General features: G+C 41.8%; 1 long non-coding RNA gene across 1 annotated transcript; it reads right to left on the bottom strand.

The window, feature by feature from the left end:
• Positions 1-247: 247 nt before the first annotated feature.
• Positions 248-7,174, bottom strand: LOC139544939 (uncharacterized). Its single transcript, XR_011668973.1, has 4 exons — positions 7,022-7,174; positions 6,586-6,686; positions 4,642-4,720; positions 248-4,469 (listed from the first exon to the last, which is right to left on the bottom strand). It is a non-coding gene; the product is annotated as an uncharacterized lncRNA (long non-coding RNA).
• Between the last annotated feature and the right edge of the window lie 8,384 nt (positions 7,175-15,558).

The following is a 15,558-nucleotide window of genomic DNA, read 5'->3' as shown; positions in this document are numbered from 1 at the left end:
ACACAGCCCTTAGCCGTGGTATATTATCCATATATCACAACCCCCCCGAGGTGCCTTATTGCTATTACAAACTGGTTACCAACGTAATTAGAGCAGTAAAAATACATGTTTTCATCATACCCGTACACGGCTTTCAGCCAATCAGCATTCATGGCTCAAACCACCCAGTTTATATTGAGATATTAGTATCCCCTTAGCGCCTCTGAGTAGAAGGTTCCAGAGTAAGGAGGGGCAAGACACTTACACCCACTGTCATCCTTCATTCCTTTTTATTGAAATAAATACAATGGGATTTGTACATCAAAAATGTCACTTTATTAACCTTTATTTATCAAGGTTAGCTCATTTAGATAACACTGTAAGGAGTGTGCAAATGTTGCACTGAAGAATTACGAATTCGAGGGAATAATGTCTTTCATCAAACACATGACAACAGTTTTTGCTTCCTCATTGCTAAAGGAGAATGCTTCCACCCATTTAGAATAGGTGTCTATTACAACTAACATGTATTTAATTTTCTAGGAAGTAGGAGACAAATGTACAATCTCTAATCTCTCCCGTACTTCATCTATATAAGTTTCATCCGCTTGCCGGACAGCTGTGTCAACTGGTACTATTCTCTATGGGTGTTGAGAGAGTTTGTCCTCGTGGGGATTTGCTAGATCTTGTATTACACGGTCTGGGTGTCTTTTTAGTGCAGCCTATTTGTGTTGTAACTTCTTCCAGCTGTTCATTGAGTTGTTCATATGAGTTCTGAATGCCGTCACAGTTTGGCTGGGGATCTTCTCTTTTTTTTTGGCTTGGGATATTTTAGTAGCTCTAGGTTTGGGTAGACATCATGCTGCCTCGTGGGACTGGAGCTGAGCTTGATGTAGAAATGGATTCCTATTGGAACGAGATCCTCTGTTGCTGGGGGAGAATAGTCAAGGGGGTGCTATGGGTGGAGAGCTGAGAGCCTGACACATTTTTGTCACAGCATCTATCTTTTTCTGTAGGTTTAGTTCCTATCTCAGTATATCTTCCCTTCGGTGACATTTATTTTGTTCACATTTTGCACTGAATTGATCTACTGATGAGTAGTCCAGAGACGTGGAGCCTTTAGTATCTGCGTTGTGTTTCTCTAAGGCTGTTATATCTCTTACAGACCTTTTAGCTGGCCATGCGGGAAATGTTTTATCCGCGTTTGGACCACAGTATTACATCTGTATTGGCGTTTCCTAACGCAGCCTGTATTCTTCCTGCTGGGGTGTCGGATGGTATCCTGGAGGAACTCTCCCCCCCCATTATTCCTAACTATCAAGTAGAGGCATTGATTATCAGTCCATATGGGAATATCACTATTAAAAACAGTTTTTATCTTTCTTTCAGAACACATATATTCTTCATTTTGTTTTACCCATTCTATTAGCTATCTGCTATCAGCCTACTTACTCTAACCTTCAAGTGTCATATAATCCTGAATACATTTCCTTAGATTCCAATGTAGGAGCCAATAAATGTTCAGCTTCCTAACCCTGGAACAATTGTCCTTATGTTCCAATAATCCGGAATCAATTTCCTTAGATTCCAACTCAGGATCCAATTAACCTTAGGCTTCCTAATCCTGGAACAAATGTCCTTTTGTTCCAATACTCCAGTATCAATTTCCTTAGATTCAAATTCAGAAGCCAATTAATCTTAGGCCTCCTACCTGATGAACCAGTTCATATATATATATATATATATATATCTAAGAATGCATTTAACAGTCTTGAGAATTTTACTCCAATAGATGGATGGAGAGGAGAAGAGCCTAAGCAGCCCCACCTGACCGAACAACAGTATCTTTTTAAAGGTCCCTTTACCACTATTTGTGGTATACTGAAGAGATGTCTAGGTTCCGGCCAGTCTCCCTTCCAACCAAAATTGTTGTAGAAAAATCACCTCTGGTAGCTGAGAAAAACGTTAAGCATTCATCCAGGGTTTATTCAATAGTGACATGCGCAAGTAGACCTTTTCTGGACACAGCGAGCATTGGACTCTCTTAGACAAATACGTTTAAGAAGAAGAAGAAGAAGAAGAAGAAGAAGAATTATTCTGCCTTCCATTTGGTAGAAGAAAAAGAAGAAGAAGAAGAGGGAACAGTGCAGCAACTCCTATACTTGGCTGGCAAGAAGAAGAAGAAGAGGAAGAAGAAGAATAAGAAGAAAAATGATAAAAGAAGAATAAACAGAAGACGGAGAAGAAGAAGACACATAAGGGGTAGCTGCTGTCTGTCCTTTGCTTAATCTTACCAATCAGCCTACCAAAGTCTACCGAAAGGCCTACCGAAAGGCCTACCAAACGGCCTTCCATTTTGTAGAAGAAGAAGATAAAAAATGATAAAAGTAGAAGAAACAGAAGAAGCAGAAGACGAAGAAGGAGCAGTGGCCCCACTCCTCCACTTTGCTGGCAAGAAGAAGAAGAAGAAGAAGGGGAGGCATCATTCCCCCTCTACTAAATGGCCTATCAAAGGCCAACCAAACTGCCTACCAAAAGTCTACCAATCAGCCTACCAAAGGCCTAGCAAACATACTACCAAGCGTTCTATGAAACGGCCTATCAAAAGACCCACCAAATGGCCTACCAAAGGGCTTACCAAACGCCCTACCAAAAAGACCTACTCAGCAGTTACCCCGGCCTATCCAATCACAAGCCCGCATAGCTGTGTTGACTTGTATTCTTAGTTGGTATGTACCCCTTAGCTTCACCTGGCCGTACACCTCGAACCATGTCCATAGAGCTGTTCAGCCTTCACCCATAGTGCACCTTAACACACCCCAAGCCAGTTATTATGTCACACAGTCTCTCAGAAGAAGAAGAAGTGGCCCCATTCCTCCACTGGGCCGGCATCCTGACTGCCAGGTAACAATGGGTGTGACATCCAGCACTATACTCATCTCAGTCACCTCAACCCCATTGCTCACACACTTTGAGTGGACCAATCTGTCAAGCTGTCCACTGGCCCCAAGTTGACCTGTTTTCTTAGTTGGCGTGTCCCCCTCATCTTCACCAGGTCACACTCCTCCAACCATGACCATAGAGCTGGTCAGCCTTCATCCACAGAGCAAATTAACACAGCCAGTTCAGTTATTATGTCACACAGATTCCCGTCACTGTCACCTCAGCCCAACAGCTCATCCACTTGAGTGGACCAATCTGTCCGGCTGTCAGCTGACCCCCATGGCATTGTTGACCTGGCTGCTTAGCTGGCATGACCCCCTCAGCTTCATTAAGTCACAAGTGAACAAGAACGTTAACTACAAAAGTAACTTTCTGAAGATGAATGCACAGGACGTGGAAATGCTCCTGTCTTTGTGTGTGTGTGCTGTGCGGTTCTACTTTGTGTAGACGTGAGCGACGATGCTAATGATAACCGCCTTCTGGTAGACTTTTCCAAAAACCTTCTCAATTAAATGTTAACTACAATGTAGCCTATGCCTACCTGGAAGACATATATCAAGATTATTTGCATCAATCCATTGGGCATTTGTTTAGCAATCTCTACACACGTGGGCTCCAGAAACACAGGTAACCAAACAACATTCTACTGCTATATGTGCATGGTGCACACTTGAAGGAAACTACACAAAAACATGTTTTATCTTAAGATTTTCCCCAAAACTCAAAAGTTGCCCCTTGATGTGGTTTAATTATTGTTGTGGACTTAGAACCCCCCCCCCCCCCGAAAAAAAACTGGGAATAATCAGAAACCTGTAAAAACAAAACTGAGAAAACAGAATTTGGCAACAACAAAAAAAATACATTTAGGAATTAGGCAAAAAAAGGAAACAGATTTTATAGGGCCCTAACTATGTAGAAATCTAACGTTCCATCAACATTTTAGGTTTTTATAAAAAACACATGTATGTTTGGGCCTAGTGGTTAGAGTGTTGGACTAGCAACCGCAAGATTGCATGTTCGAATCCCCGAGCTGACAAGGTACAAATCTGTCGTTCTGCCGCTGAACAAGGCAGTTAACCCACTGTTCCTAGGCCGTCATTGAAAATAAGAATTTGTTCTTAACTGACTTGCCTAGTTATATAAAGGTAAAATAAATGTACATGGGTACCTATTAGTCCCTAGGACACAACACATAGCCCCATTATAGGCTAAATCTCAATAGAATCCTAGATTTTCTCGTGAATCCTAGATTTTATTTTGTCCTCCTCACTTTTTTAAGTTGGGAGCACCAGCAACAGTGCACCAGTGCTCCCAACTTATGAAACATTTTAATTTAGAGCCCATAGAGAACCTAAAACTTGCCCCAGGCCAGATAGGTCACACAGTCTCTCAGAAGAAGAAGAAGAGGAAGAGGAAGAAGAAGAGGAAGTATACAACATGGTTTACATATCATGTTTGGGTCAGTTCTTCTAGACCCACTCAGTCGGTTTCAGAGTCTGGATTCAGGCAGACTGCTCTTGGTGCGGTTCCTCTTCCTTAAACTCACCCTGTTGAGGAAAAAGGGTATCCATTTATTTTTTACAGTAATTACATAGAAATGTCATGGTACAACGGTAGTTATCCCAATAATAACATGTGAACTATTTAAAAGCAACGCATCATAAAGTTAATATGCCAAGTTAATCAAGTCAATGAATGTACATGTAGGATAGAACTCACACTATCTCCACGTGGTTGTTACGAGACGTCGCCAAGCCAATAGATGGCGCTGCTGTTATGTATATCTGAGTGTGGTACTCTATAGTAGGAGTGAGAAAAGTTAGGCATTAATTACTATGTGCTGAATGGAGCTGTATGAATGCTAAACAATGGTTCTGAAATAAATCAAATCAAATCAAATTTGTATTTGTCACATACACATGGTTAGCAGATGTTAATGCGAGTGTAGCGAAATGCTTGTGCTTCTAGTTCCGACAATGCAGTAATAACCAACAAGTAATCTAACCTAACAATTCCACAACTACTACCTTATACACACAAGTGTAAAGGGAATAAGAATATGTACATAAAGATATATGAATGAGTGATGGTACAGAACGGCATAGGCAAGATGCAGTAGATGGTATAGAGTACAGTATAAACATATGAGATGAGTAATGTAGGGTATGTAAACATAAAGTGGCATAGTTTAAATAAAGACCTTCTAATCAATATTACCTTGCTCTTGATTATCATAAACATTACCTTGCTATTGATTATCATAAACATTACCTTGCTATTGATTATCATAAACATTACCTTGCTATTGATTATCATAAATATTACCCTGTTCTTGATTATCATAAATATTACCCTGTTCTTGATTATCATAAACATTACCTTGCTCTTGTTCAGCATAAACATTACCTTGCTCTTGTTCAGCATAAACATTACCTTGCTCTGATTTAGCATAAACATTACCTTGCTCTTGTTCAGCATAAACATTACCTTGCTCTGATTTAGCATAAACATTACCTTGCTCTTGTTCAGCACAAACATTACCTTGCTCTTGTTCAGCATAAACATTACCTTGCTCTTGTTTAGCATAAACATTACCTTGCTCTTGTTTAGCATAAACATTACCATGCTCTTGTTCAGCATAAACATTACCTTGCTCTTGTTCAGCATAAACATTACCTTGCTCTTGTTCAGCATAAACATTACCATGCTCTTGTTTAGCATAAACATTACCTTGCAAAACAGTGGTCACAGATAGGGCTTCTCTGATGAATGGTGTGTTGGAGGATGTTCCTGGGATTAACATGGTGCTCTCAGGCACAGTGATTCACATGGTGTTCTCAGGCACAGGGATTCACATGGTGTTCTCAGGCACAGGGATTCACATGGTGTTCTCAGGCATAGGGATTCACATGGTGTTCTCAGGCACAGTGATTCACATGGTGTTCTCAGGCATAGGGATTAACATGGTGTTCTCAGGCACAGGGATTCACATGGTGTTCTCAGGCATAGGGATTAACATGGTGTTCTCAGGCACAGTGATTCACATGGTGTTCTCAGGCATAGGGATTAACATGGTGTTCTCAGGCATAGGGATTAACATGGTGTTCTCAGGCACAGGGATTAAAATGGTGTTCTCAGGCACAGGGATTAACATGGTGTTCTCAGGCACAGGGATTCACATGGTGTTCTCAGGCACAGGGATTCACATGGTGTTCTCAGGCACAGGGATTCACATGGTGTTCTCAGGCATAGGGATTCACATGGTGTTCTCAGGCATAGGGATTAACATGGTGTTCTCAGGCACAGGGATTCACATGGTGTTCTCAGGCACAGGGATTCACATGGTGTTCTCAGGCACAGTGATTCACATGGTGTTCTCAGGCACAGGGATTCACATGGTGTTCTCAGGCATAGGGATTAACATGGTGTTCTCAGGCACAGGGATTCACATGGTGTTCTCAGGCACAGGGATTCACATGGTGTTCTCAGGCATAGGGATTAACATGGTGTTCTCAGGCACAGGGATTCACATGGTGTTCTCAGAGACACAGGCACCGCCGTCTGCCATTACATTTACATTTACATTTAAGTCATTTAGCAGACGCTCTTATCCAGAGCGACTTACAAATTCCTGGTTACATAGAATTTATAAAACATGCTTACCTCTGCATGTTGTTAATCATCTACATTTCTGTCCGAGACCTTTTTTAAGAAGGTGAAGCAGCATTTCTATAGCAGTCAGTTGACTACATGAATCATGAGAGCTGGGGAACATGAGGCAAAATGAGTAATACTTAAATAAGGGTACATACGTAGAGCATACCAAACGCATTCATAAGCATTACTAAGATCTTTGTGAATGTTATTGAGCAAACAGAAACAGGAACACTGTCTAAATGGTCACTGTTCACTTCAAGGAAGCTAAACCTTCATATCTTTTATTTATTCTGTGGTTTACGGATACATACTGTACACAACTAATATATTATGTTATATGGCAATTGTATTATGATATGAAATATTGTAGGCTACTGCAGTATATCATAATATATTATAATGGCACACCCTACTACACCACATGGTATCAAATTGGTCTTACCATCAGTTGAAATGATCAGTTTGGAGAAAAAACACGTCTCATTCTAAAAAGCTGAAGAATAGAATCCTGAGGTCTGGATGACTATTGGTCACTGTGGCTTAGTGTTCTACCAAGAAGACAAGAAAGAATGAATGTGTACAACATGTGAAGATATTTTATAGCAGCAAGGGGAGGGAAAACCCCAACCCCTGCAAAACCCCCGTCAACCCCTGGGAAACCCCTGTCATACCAACACATTGTAAATAGCTATAAATGTACTTTATAAAACTAAATGATATAGTTTCGAAGGAAGGATGAAATAATGAAAGTATACGCATTCATATTATTTTTATTTTTTTGTGAAAGTGTGAAGTTAGCATTTGATTTAATTTTGAAATGTGTGGGTGGGATGGGATCTACCTTTGGGGTCCCACTTAGAACCAACTACAACTTAAAAAGTCTTCATAAACCCTTGACAATTCCTATGCTTCAGAAATAATTTGTAAGCAAATGTCATTCTATACAAGCGTGGTAAAAAAGGGTTAGAAACTACATAGCAATTTGGCCAGTGTTACCTAGTGTTGATTTTTCAGTGTAAAATGTTCTATTGTTGATTCACTAATTGTTAAAATGTTTGTGTTAATAACCAGAGGTGAGAGTCAGTTTTACTCTGTGGAGAGTAAAACATGCCTATCACAATCATATTTCCCAGCATGCTCTATTGCAAGTTGATTTTTTTAGGAATGTTTTTCATATCTTTGTTTTTGCATGTACATTGATTGCTTGGTTAATCAAATCAAATCAAATTTATATAGCCCTTCTTACATCAGCTGATATCTCAAAGTGCTGTACAGAAACCCAGCCTAAAACCCCAAACAGCAAGCAATGCAGGTGTAGAAGCACGGTGGCTAGGAAAAACTCCCTAGAAAGGCCAAAACCTAGGACAAAACCCACTGAGTCGGTGATGGCTCCGAAATCCTTTTGGAGTGGGTCTGTGGACTTTTCCATGTGAATATTAAAATCACCAAAAATTAGAATATTATCTGCTATGACTACAAGGTCCGATAGGAATTCAGGGAACTCAGTGAGGAACGCTGTATATGGCCCAGGAGGCCTGTAAACAGTAGCTATAAAAAGTGATTGAGTAGGCTGCATAGATTTCATGACTAGAAGCTCAAAAGATGAAAACGTCATTTTTTTATTTATTTGTAAATTGAAATTTGCTATCCTAAATGTTAGCAACACCTCCGCCTTTGCGGGATGCACGGGGGATATGGTCACTAGTGTAACCAGGAGGTGAGGCATCATTTAACACAGTAAATTCATCAGGCTTAAGCCATGTTTCAGTCAGGCCAATCACATCAAGATAATGATCAGTGATTAGTTCATTGACTATAACTGCCTTTGAAGTGAGGGATCTAACATTAAGTAGCCCTATTTTGAGATGTGAGGTATCACGATCTCTTTCAATAATGGCAGGAATGGAGGAGGTCTTTATCCTAGTGAGATTGCTAAGGCGAACACCGCCATGTTTAGTTTTGCCCAACCTAAGTCGAGGCACAGACACGGTCTCAATGGGGATAGCTGAGCTGACTACACTGACTGTGCTAGTGGCAGACTCCACTAATCTTATGCTACACAAAAATAAATAAAATTTTCCTAATTAAATCCATTACTTTATTTAGATTCATTGCACCCGTTATTAAAAGGGTTGTCCCAGTTTAAACACAGACTCTTGCTATTTTTTTAATCTTTTCCACACTAAACTGCAAAAAAAACATTTGTTTACTTCCTGTGCGTTCTTAAATTACCTCCCCCAGACTGAGGTTCCACAGTTGGAAGGCATTGTGTCATCGGCCGTAACCCCACCCCTCCTGTAGGTTAGGTTACCTAAAGTTGCCTTCTGTTATTGGTTGCATTGTTCCAGTTGCATTGTTTAGGAGAAAGTCACAGTACAGCCAAACCGGAAAATGCCACCTAGGTGCCTCATCTCTAGATACAAAACACAGAAGCCAACTTTTATTTAATTTTCCCAACAAGTCCAGAATGCCTGCGAAGATGTTGGAATTTGCTGTAAAAGTCAGACCTTTTACAAAAGTAGTGTGCCATGTGCCATGCTAATTTGACCAATAGTGGAGTGCAACATGCATAAAATAGATGACAGAAGAATCTATACCGTCGATTTATCCTGACCAACGGGTAAATATAACGTTACCAATTTAGACCTACTAGTGGGATTGTCATTTATTCAACATCAAATGGACCCCTAATCACAGTCTGTTGTCATGGCCTTTTCTACAGTAGTTTTATTGTTTATAGATGATGTGGAACTGTTTTATATATTTGTAGACCACAAGAGAAATCGGATGTCAAACTGATTCAGTCGTTTTCCGAACATCTTCTTCGTCCCTAGAAGCCAGTGGCTTGAACATACAGTGCCTTCGGAAAGTATTCAGACCACTTGACTTTTTCCACATTTTGTTACATTACAGCCTTATTCTAAAACGTATTTAAAAAAAGAATAATAATAAGTATCCTCATAAATCTAGACACAAAACCCCATAATGACAAAGAAAAAACTGGTTTTTAGAATAATAATACTCACATTTACATAAGTATTCAGACCCTTTACTCAGTACTTTGTTGAGGCACTTTTGGCAGCGCTCACAGCATAGATTCTTCGTGGGTATGACGCTACAAGCTTGGCACACCTGTATTTGGGGAGTTTCTCCCAATCTTCTATGCAGAGCATCTCAAGCTCTGTCAGGTTCGATGGGGAGCGTTGATGGACCAGGGCCACAGCCACACCTAGGATTTTCAGGTCTCTCCAGAGATGTTCGATGGGGTTCAAGTCCAGGCTCTGGTTGGGACATTCAAGAACATTCAGATTCTTGTCCCGAAGCCACTCCTGCATTGTCTTGGCTGTGTGCTTAGGGTCGTTGTCCTGTTAGAAGGTGAACCTTTGCCCCCAGCAGGTTTTCATCAAGGATCTCTCTCTACTTTGCTCTGTTCATCTTTGCTTCCTGACTAGTCTCCCAGTCCCTGCCACTGAAAAACATCCCCACAGAATGGTGCTGCCACCACCATGCTTCACCGTAGGGATGGTGCCAGGTTTCCGACAGACATGACGCTTGGCATTCAGGCCAAAGAGTTCCTATCTTGGTATTATCAGACCAGAGAATCTTGTTTCTCATGGTCAGAGAGTCTAAAGGTGACTTTTGACAAACTCCAAGCGGGCTGTCGTGTGCCTTTTACTGAGGAGTGGCTGGCCACTCTACCATAAAGGCACAGCTGGAGTGCTGTAGAGATGGTTGTCCTTCTGGAAGGTTCTCCCATCTCTACAGAGGAACTCTAGAACTCTGTCAGAGTGACCATCAGGTTCTTGGTCACCTCCCTGACCAAGAACCTTCTCCTCTGATTTCTCTCGCGATACATGGCCCCATCCATCCTCCCCTCAATACGGTGCAGTTGTCCTGTCCCCTTTGCAGAAAAGCATCCCCAAAGAATGATGTTTCCACCTCCATGCTTCATGGTTGGGATGGTGTTCTTGGGGTTGTACTCATCCTTCTTCTTCCTCCAAACACGGCGAGTGGAGTTTATACCAAAAAGCTCTATTTTTGTCTCATCAGACCACATGACCTTCTCCCATTCCTCCTCTGGATCATCCAGATGGTCATTGGCAAACTTCAGACGGGCCTGGACATGCGCTGGCTTGAGCAGGGGGACCTTGCGTGCGCTGCAGGATTTTAATCCATGACGGCGTAGTGTGTTACTAATGGTTTTCTTTGAGACTGTGGTCCCAGCTCTCTTCAGGTCATTGACCAGGTCCTGCCGTGTAGTTCTGGGCTGATCCCTCACCTTCCTCATGATCATTGATGCCCCACGAGGTGAGATCTTGCATGGAGCCCCAGACCGAGGGTGATTGACCGTCATCTTCAACTTCTTCCATTTTCTAATAATTGCGCCAACAGTTGTTGCCTTGTCACCAAGCTGCTTGCCTATTGTCCTGTAGCCCATCCCAGTCTTGTGCAGGTCCACAATTTTATCCTTGATGTCCTTACACAGCTCTCTGGTCTTGGCCATTGTGGAGAGGTTGGAGTCTGTTTGATTGAGTGTGTGGACAGGTGTCTTTTATACAGGTAACGAGATCAAACAGGTGCAGTTAATACAGGTAATGAGTGGAGAACAGGAGGCTTCTTAAAGAAAAACTAACAGGTCTGTGAGAGCCGGAATTCTTACTGGTTGGTAGGTGATCAAATACTTATGTCATGCAATAAAATGCAAATGAATTACTTAAAAATCATACATTGTGATTTTCTGGATTTTTGTTTTAGATTCCGTCTCTCACAGTTGAAGTGTACCTATGATAAAAAATTACAGACCTCTACATGCTTTGTAAGTTGGAAAACCTGCAAAATCGGCAGTGTATCAAATACCTGTTCTCCCCACTGTATATGTACCCTGTTGCCTGCCTAAGTTTGTGCGGGATTAGTCTTTCTTTGTGATGTGCTCGGTGAGGTTATGCCGTTATTTGTTTTCACTGATTCTTAAGTGTGTGATTGTCGGATCTTTGTTTGTTCCTCCGTGCGTTTGTACGGGTTCTCTGTTGTCGAGGGCGTTGTGCCTTTTTAGATTGTTCGAATTCCTGTGTTGGTGGACTTTCTTATTAAAACACGCTTCTCAGACATCCTTGCTCTCCTGCGCCTGACTCCTACACCTACCACCTAGACGCAACATTATCACATGAAAACACACCTTATGGAACAGCGGGGACTCTGAAGAGACACACACAAAGGTACAGACACATGCATACGCACACACACACTACACACACACATGCATTGTAGTATTGTTGCATTATACATTTTGTGTTGTAGATAATGTTATGTGATGTACTGTTTTAACTTTTGTTTTATGTGTAATGTAAGTGCCTTAATGTGTTTGGACCCCAGAAAGAGTAGCTGTTGCCTTTGAAGATAATGGTGATCCCTCATGAATAAACAAAAAAATAGATAAGATTCAATGGCGGTTATTGGTGAGAGCTCTATCTATCGGGATGGGGAACGAGGAGGGGCTGGGAGGACATTAGTCACTTCCTTGAAGTATGTGTGGTTCCTCCACCCATCTCACTTCAGTCCTTCGGTGGACTCACTCTCCCAAATAGAGCCCCACCAGCCACTACAATTGAATTCATAAGGTATTACAAACTTACCACGGTATTTAAGTGGTCGTCTTTCTCCAATGTAAATTCAATGAAATAATCCACAGATCTTTTGATACATTAGGAGAGGAGTTGGATCTTAAAAGCCCTAAAAAGGCACAGCACCTCAAAGAACAAAGAAGTACTTGCTTTATATGTTTTGTGTGTTCTCTGTTAAGTGTACTGTAAGCCCACATGATCACACGTTCTATATACAGTTGAAGTCAGAAGTTTACATACACCTTAGCCAAATACATTTAAACTCGGTTTTTCACAATTCCTGACATTTAATCCTTATATAAATTCCCTGTCTTAGGTCAGTTAGGATCACCAATTTATTTTAAGAATGTGAAATGTCAGAATAATAGTAGAGAGAATGATTTATTTCAGCTTTTATTTCTTTCATGACATTCCCAGTGGGTCAGAAGTTAACATACACTCAATTTGTATTTGGTAGCATTGCCTTTAAATTGTTTAACTTGGGTCAAATGTTTTGGGTAACCTTCCACAAGCTTCCCACAACAAGTTGGGTGAATTTTGGCCCATTCCTCCTGACAGAGCTGGTGTAACTGAGTCAGGTTTGTGGGCCTCCTTGCTCGCACACATTTTTTCAGTTCTACCCACAAATGTTCTATAGGATTGAGGTCAGGGCTTTGTGATGGCCACTCCAATACCTTGACTTTGATGTCCTTAAGCCATTTTGCCACAACTTTGGAAGTATGCTTGGAGTCATTGTCCAGTTGGAAGACCCATTTGCGACCAAGTTATAACTTCCTGACTGATGTCTTGAGTTGTTGCTTCAATATATCCACATAAATTTCCTACCTCATGATGCCATCTATTTTGTGAAGTGCACATGTCCCTCCTGCAGCAAAGTACCCCCACAACATGATTCTGCCACCCCCGTGCTTCACAGTTGGGATGATGTTCTTCGGCATGCAAGCCTCCCCCTTTTTCCTCCAAACATAATAATGGTAATTTTGGCCAAACAGTTCTATTTTTGTTTCATCAGACCAGAGGACATTTCTCTAGGAGACAGAACGAGTCTCCTTCCTGAGCGGTATGACGGTTGCATGGTCCCATGGTGTTTATACTTGCGTACTATTGTTTGTCCAGATGAACGTGGTACCTTCAGGCATTTGGAAATTCGCATACCGCCCCAACAGATCCACAGATGACGCAATCTCAATCGCACTCCACACCCCCCTTTCTCACCTGGACAAAAGGAACACCTATGTGAGAATGCTGTTCGTCGACTACAGCTCAGCGTTCAACACCATAGTGCCCACGAAGCCCATCACTAAGCTAAGGACTCTGGGACAAAACACCTTCCTCTGCAACTGGATCCTGGACTTCCTGACGGGCCGCCCCCAGGTTGTAAGAGTAGGCAACAACACATCTGCCACGCTGATCCTTAACACTGGGGCCCCTCAGAAGTGTGTACTTAGTCCCCTCCTGTATTCCCTGTTCACCCACGACTGAGTGGCCAAACACGACTCCAACACCATCATTAAGTTTGCTGATGACACAACAGTGGTAGGCCTGATCACCGACAACGATGAGACGGCCTATAGGGAGGAGGTCAGAGAACTGTCAGTGTGGTGCCAGGACAACAACCTCTCCCTCAATGTGAGCAAGACAAAGGAGCTGATCGTGGACTATAGGAAAAGGAGGGCCGAACAGGCCACCATTAACATTGACGGGGCTGTAGTGGAGCGGGTCGAGAGTCTCAAGTTCCTTGGTGTCCACATCACCAACGGACTATCATGGTCCAAACATACAATGACAGTCGTGAAGAGGGCACGACAAAACCTTTTCCCCCTCAGGAGACTGAAAGATTTGGCATGGGCCCCCAGGTCCTCAAAAGGTTCTACAGCTGCACCATCGAGAGCATCCTGACCGGTTGCATCACCACCTGGTGTGGTAACTGCTCGGCATCTGATCGTAAGGCGCTACAGAGGGTAGTGAGAACGGACCAGTACATCACTGGGCCCAAGCTTCCTGCCATCCAGTACCTATATAATAGGAGTTGTCAGAGGAAAGCCCATAAAATTGTCAGAGACGCCAGTCACCCAAGTTATAGACTGTTTATAGACTGAGCTCCAAGTCTAGGACCAAAAGGCTCCTCAACAGCTTCTACCCCCAAGCCATTAGACTGCTGAACAATTCATAAAAATCACCACAGGACAATTTACATTGACACCCCCCCGTACACTGCTGCTACTCGCTGTTTGTTTGTTATCTATGCATAGTCACTTTGCCCCAACGTACATGTACATAATACCTGAACTAGCCTGTACCCTTGCACACTGACTCGGTACCGGTGCCCCCTGTATATAGCCTCCACACTAACTCGGTACCAGTGCCCTCTGTATATAGCCTTGTTATTGTTATTCTTATTGTATTACTTTTTATTATTACTTTTTATTTTAGTCTACTTGGTAAATATTTTCTTCTTCTTGAACTGCACTGTTGGTTAAGGGCTTGTAAGGAAGCATTTCACAGTAAAGTCTACACTTGTTGTATTCGGCACAAGTGGCAAAAGAAAATAGATTTTAATTTTGAGGGGCCCCTTTTCCTGGGTTGACTTAGCCCAGAATCACCCCTCTTACGACTCTGACCTATGCACCTATAGTTCGGTCTCAGGTTATTTTAAACCAGCAACGTGGGCTCCCAATGGACTAATTAACTACGGTATATGCTAAAAATCCTCAGCAACGTGGGTTCCCAATGGACTAATTAACCATATGCTAAATATCCTCAATCAATCAATCAAGTCAATCTCAGAAACCTAGAGTAAAACGACATGCACATGTATGACTGTTCGATGACACAGGGTTACAGAACAATGAAGCAAGTTTATTCAAAATTCCAGAAACAGACAGAAACAAGTCCTAGTTCAATCAGTCAATCATTCAATATCACAGATCAATAATCACACAAGCAATTATGATAAGCAAACATTAACCATGGATTAGATACCTTCATCGCCCTAAACCCCTATAAGGCTGCCAATGCAATATGTTTTTGTCTATTCCAATTCTATGAGAAGTGGGGCATTTAATAACGGTTTCTTACCCTTTACAACTATAAACAGTTTTTGTCGCCCCCCCCCTCAGGATGATCAGTCGTGTGTCTAAAAACTCTAACAGCTACTTTTAAAACGTATCTCAATAAGGTAACGTTAAGGATTTGTTCTAGAACTTTACTTTTAACACTTTAAGAAGGTGAAAGGTGAAGGTGAAAGGTGAAAGGGTGAAATCATTGAACATAAATGAAAGACAAGGTTACGTTCCAGAACACAAAGAAACAAGGTTACGTTCCAGAACACAATGAAACAAGGTTACGTTCCAGAACA

Source organism: Salvelinus alpinus, chromosome 19, assembly GCF_045679555.1.
Source record: "Salvelinus alpinus chromosome 19, SLU_Salpinus.1, whole genome shotgun sequence".
Classification (NCBI taxonomy): domain Eukaryota; kingdom Metazoa; phylum Chordata; class Actinopteri; order Salmoniformes; family Salmonidae; genus Salvelinus; species Salvelinus alpinus.
Note: the sequence above shows the minus strand (reverse complement) of the source record. Positions and strands in the feature narration are given on the sequence as shown.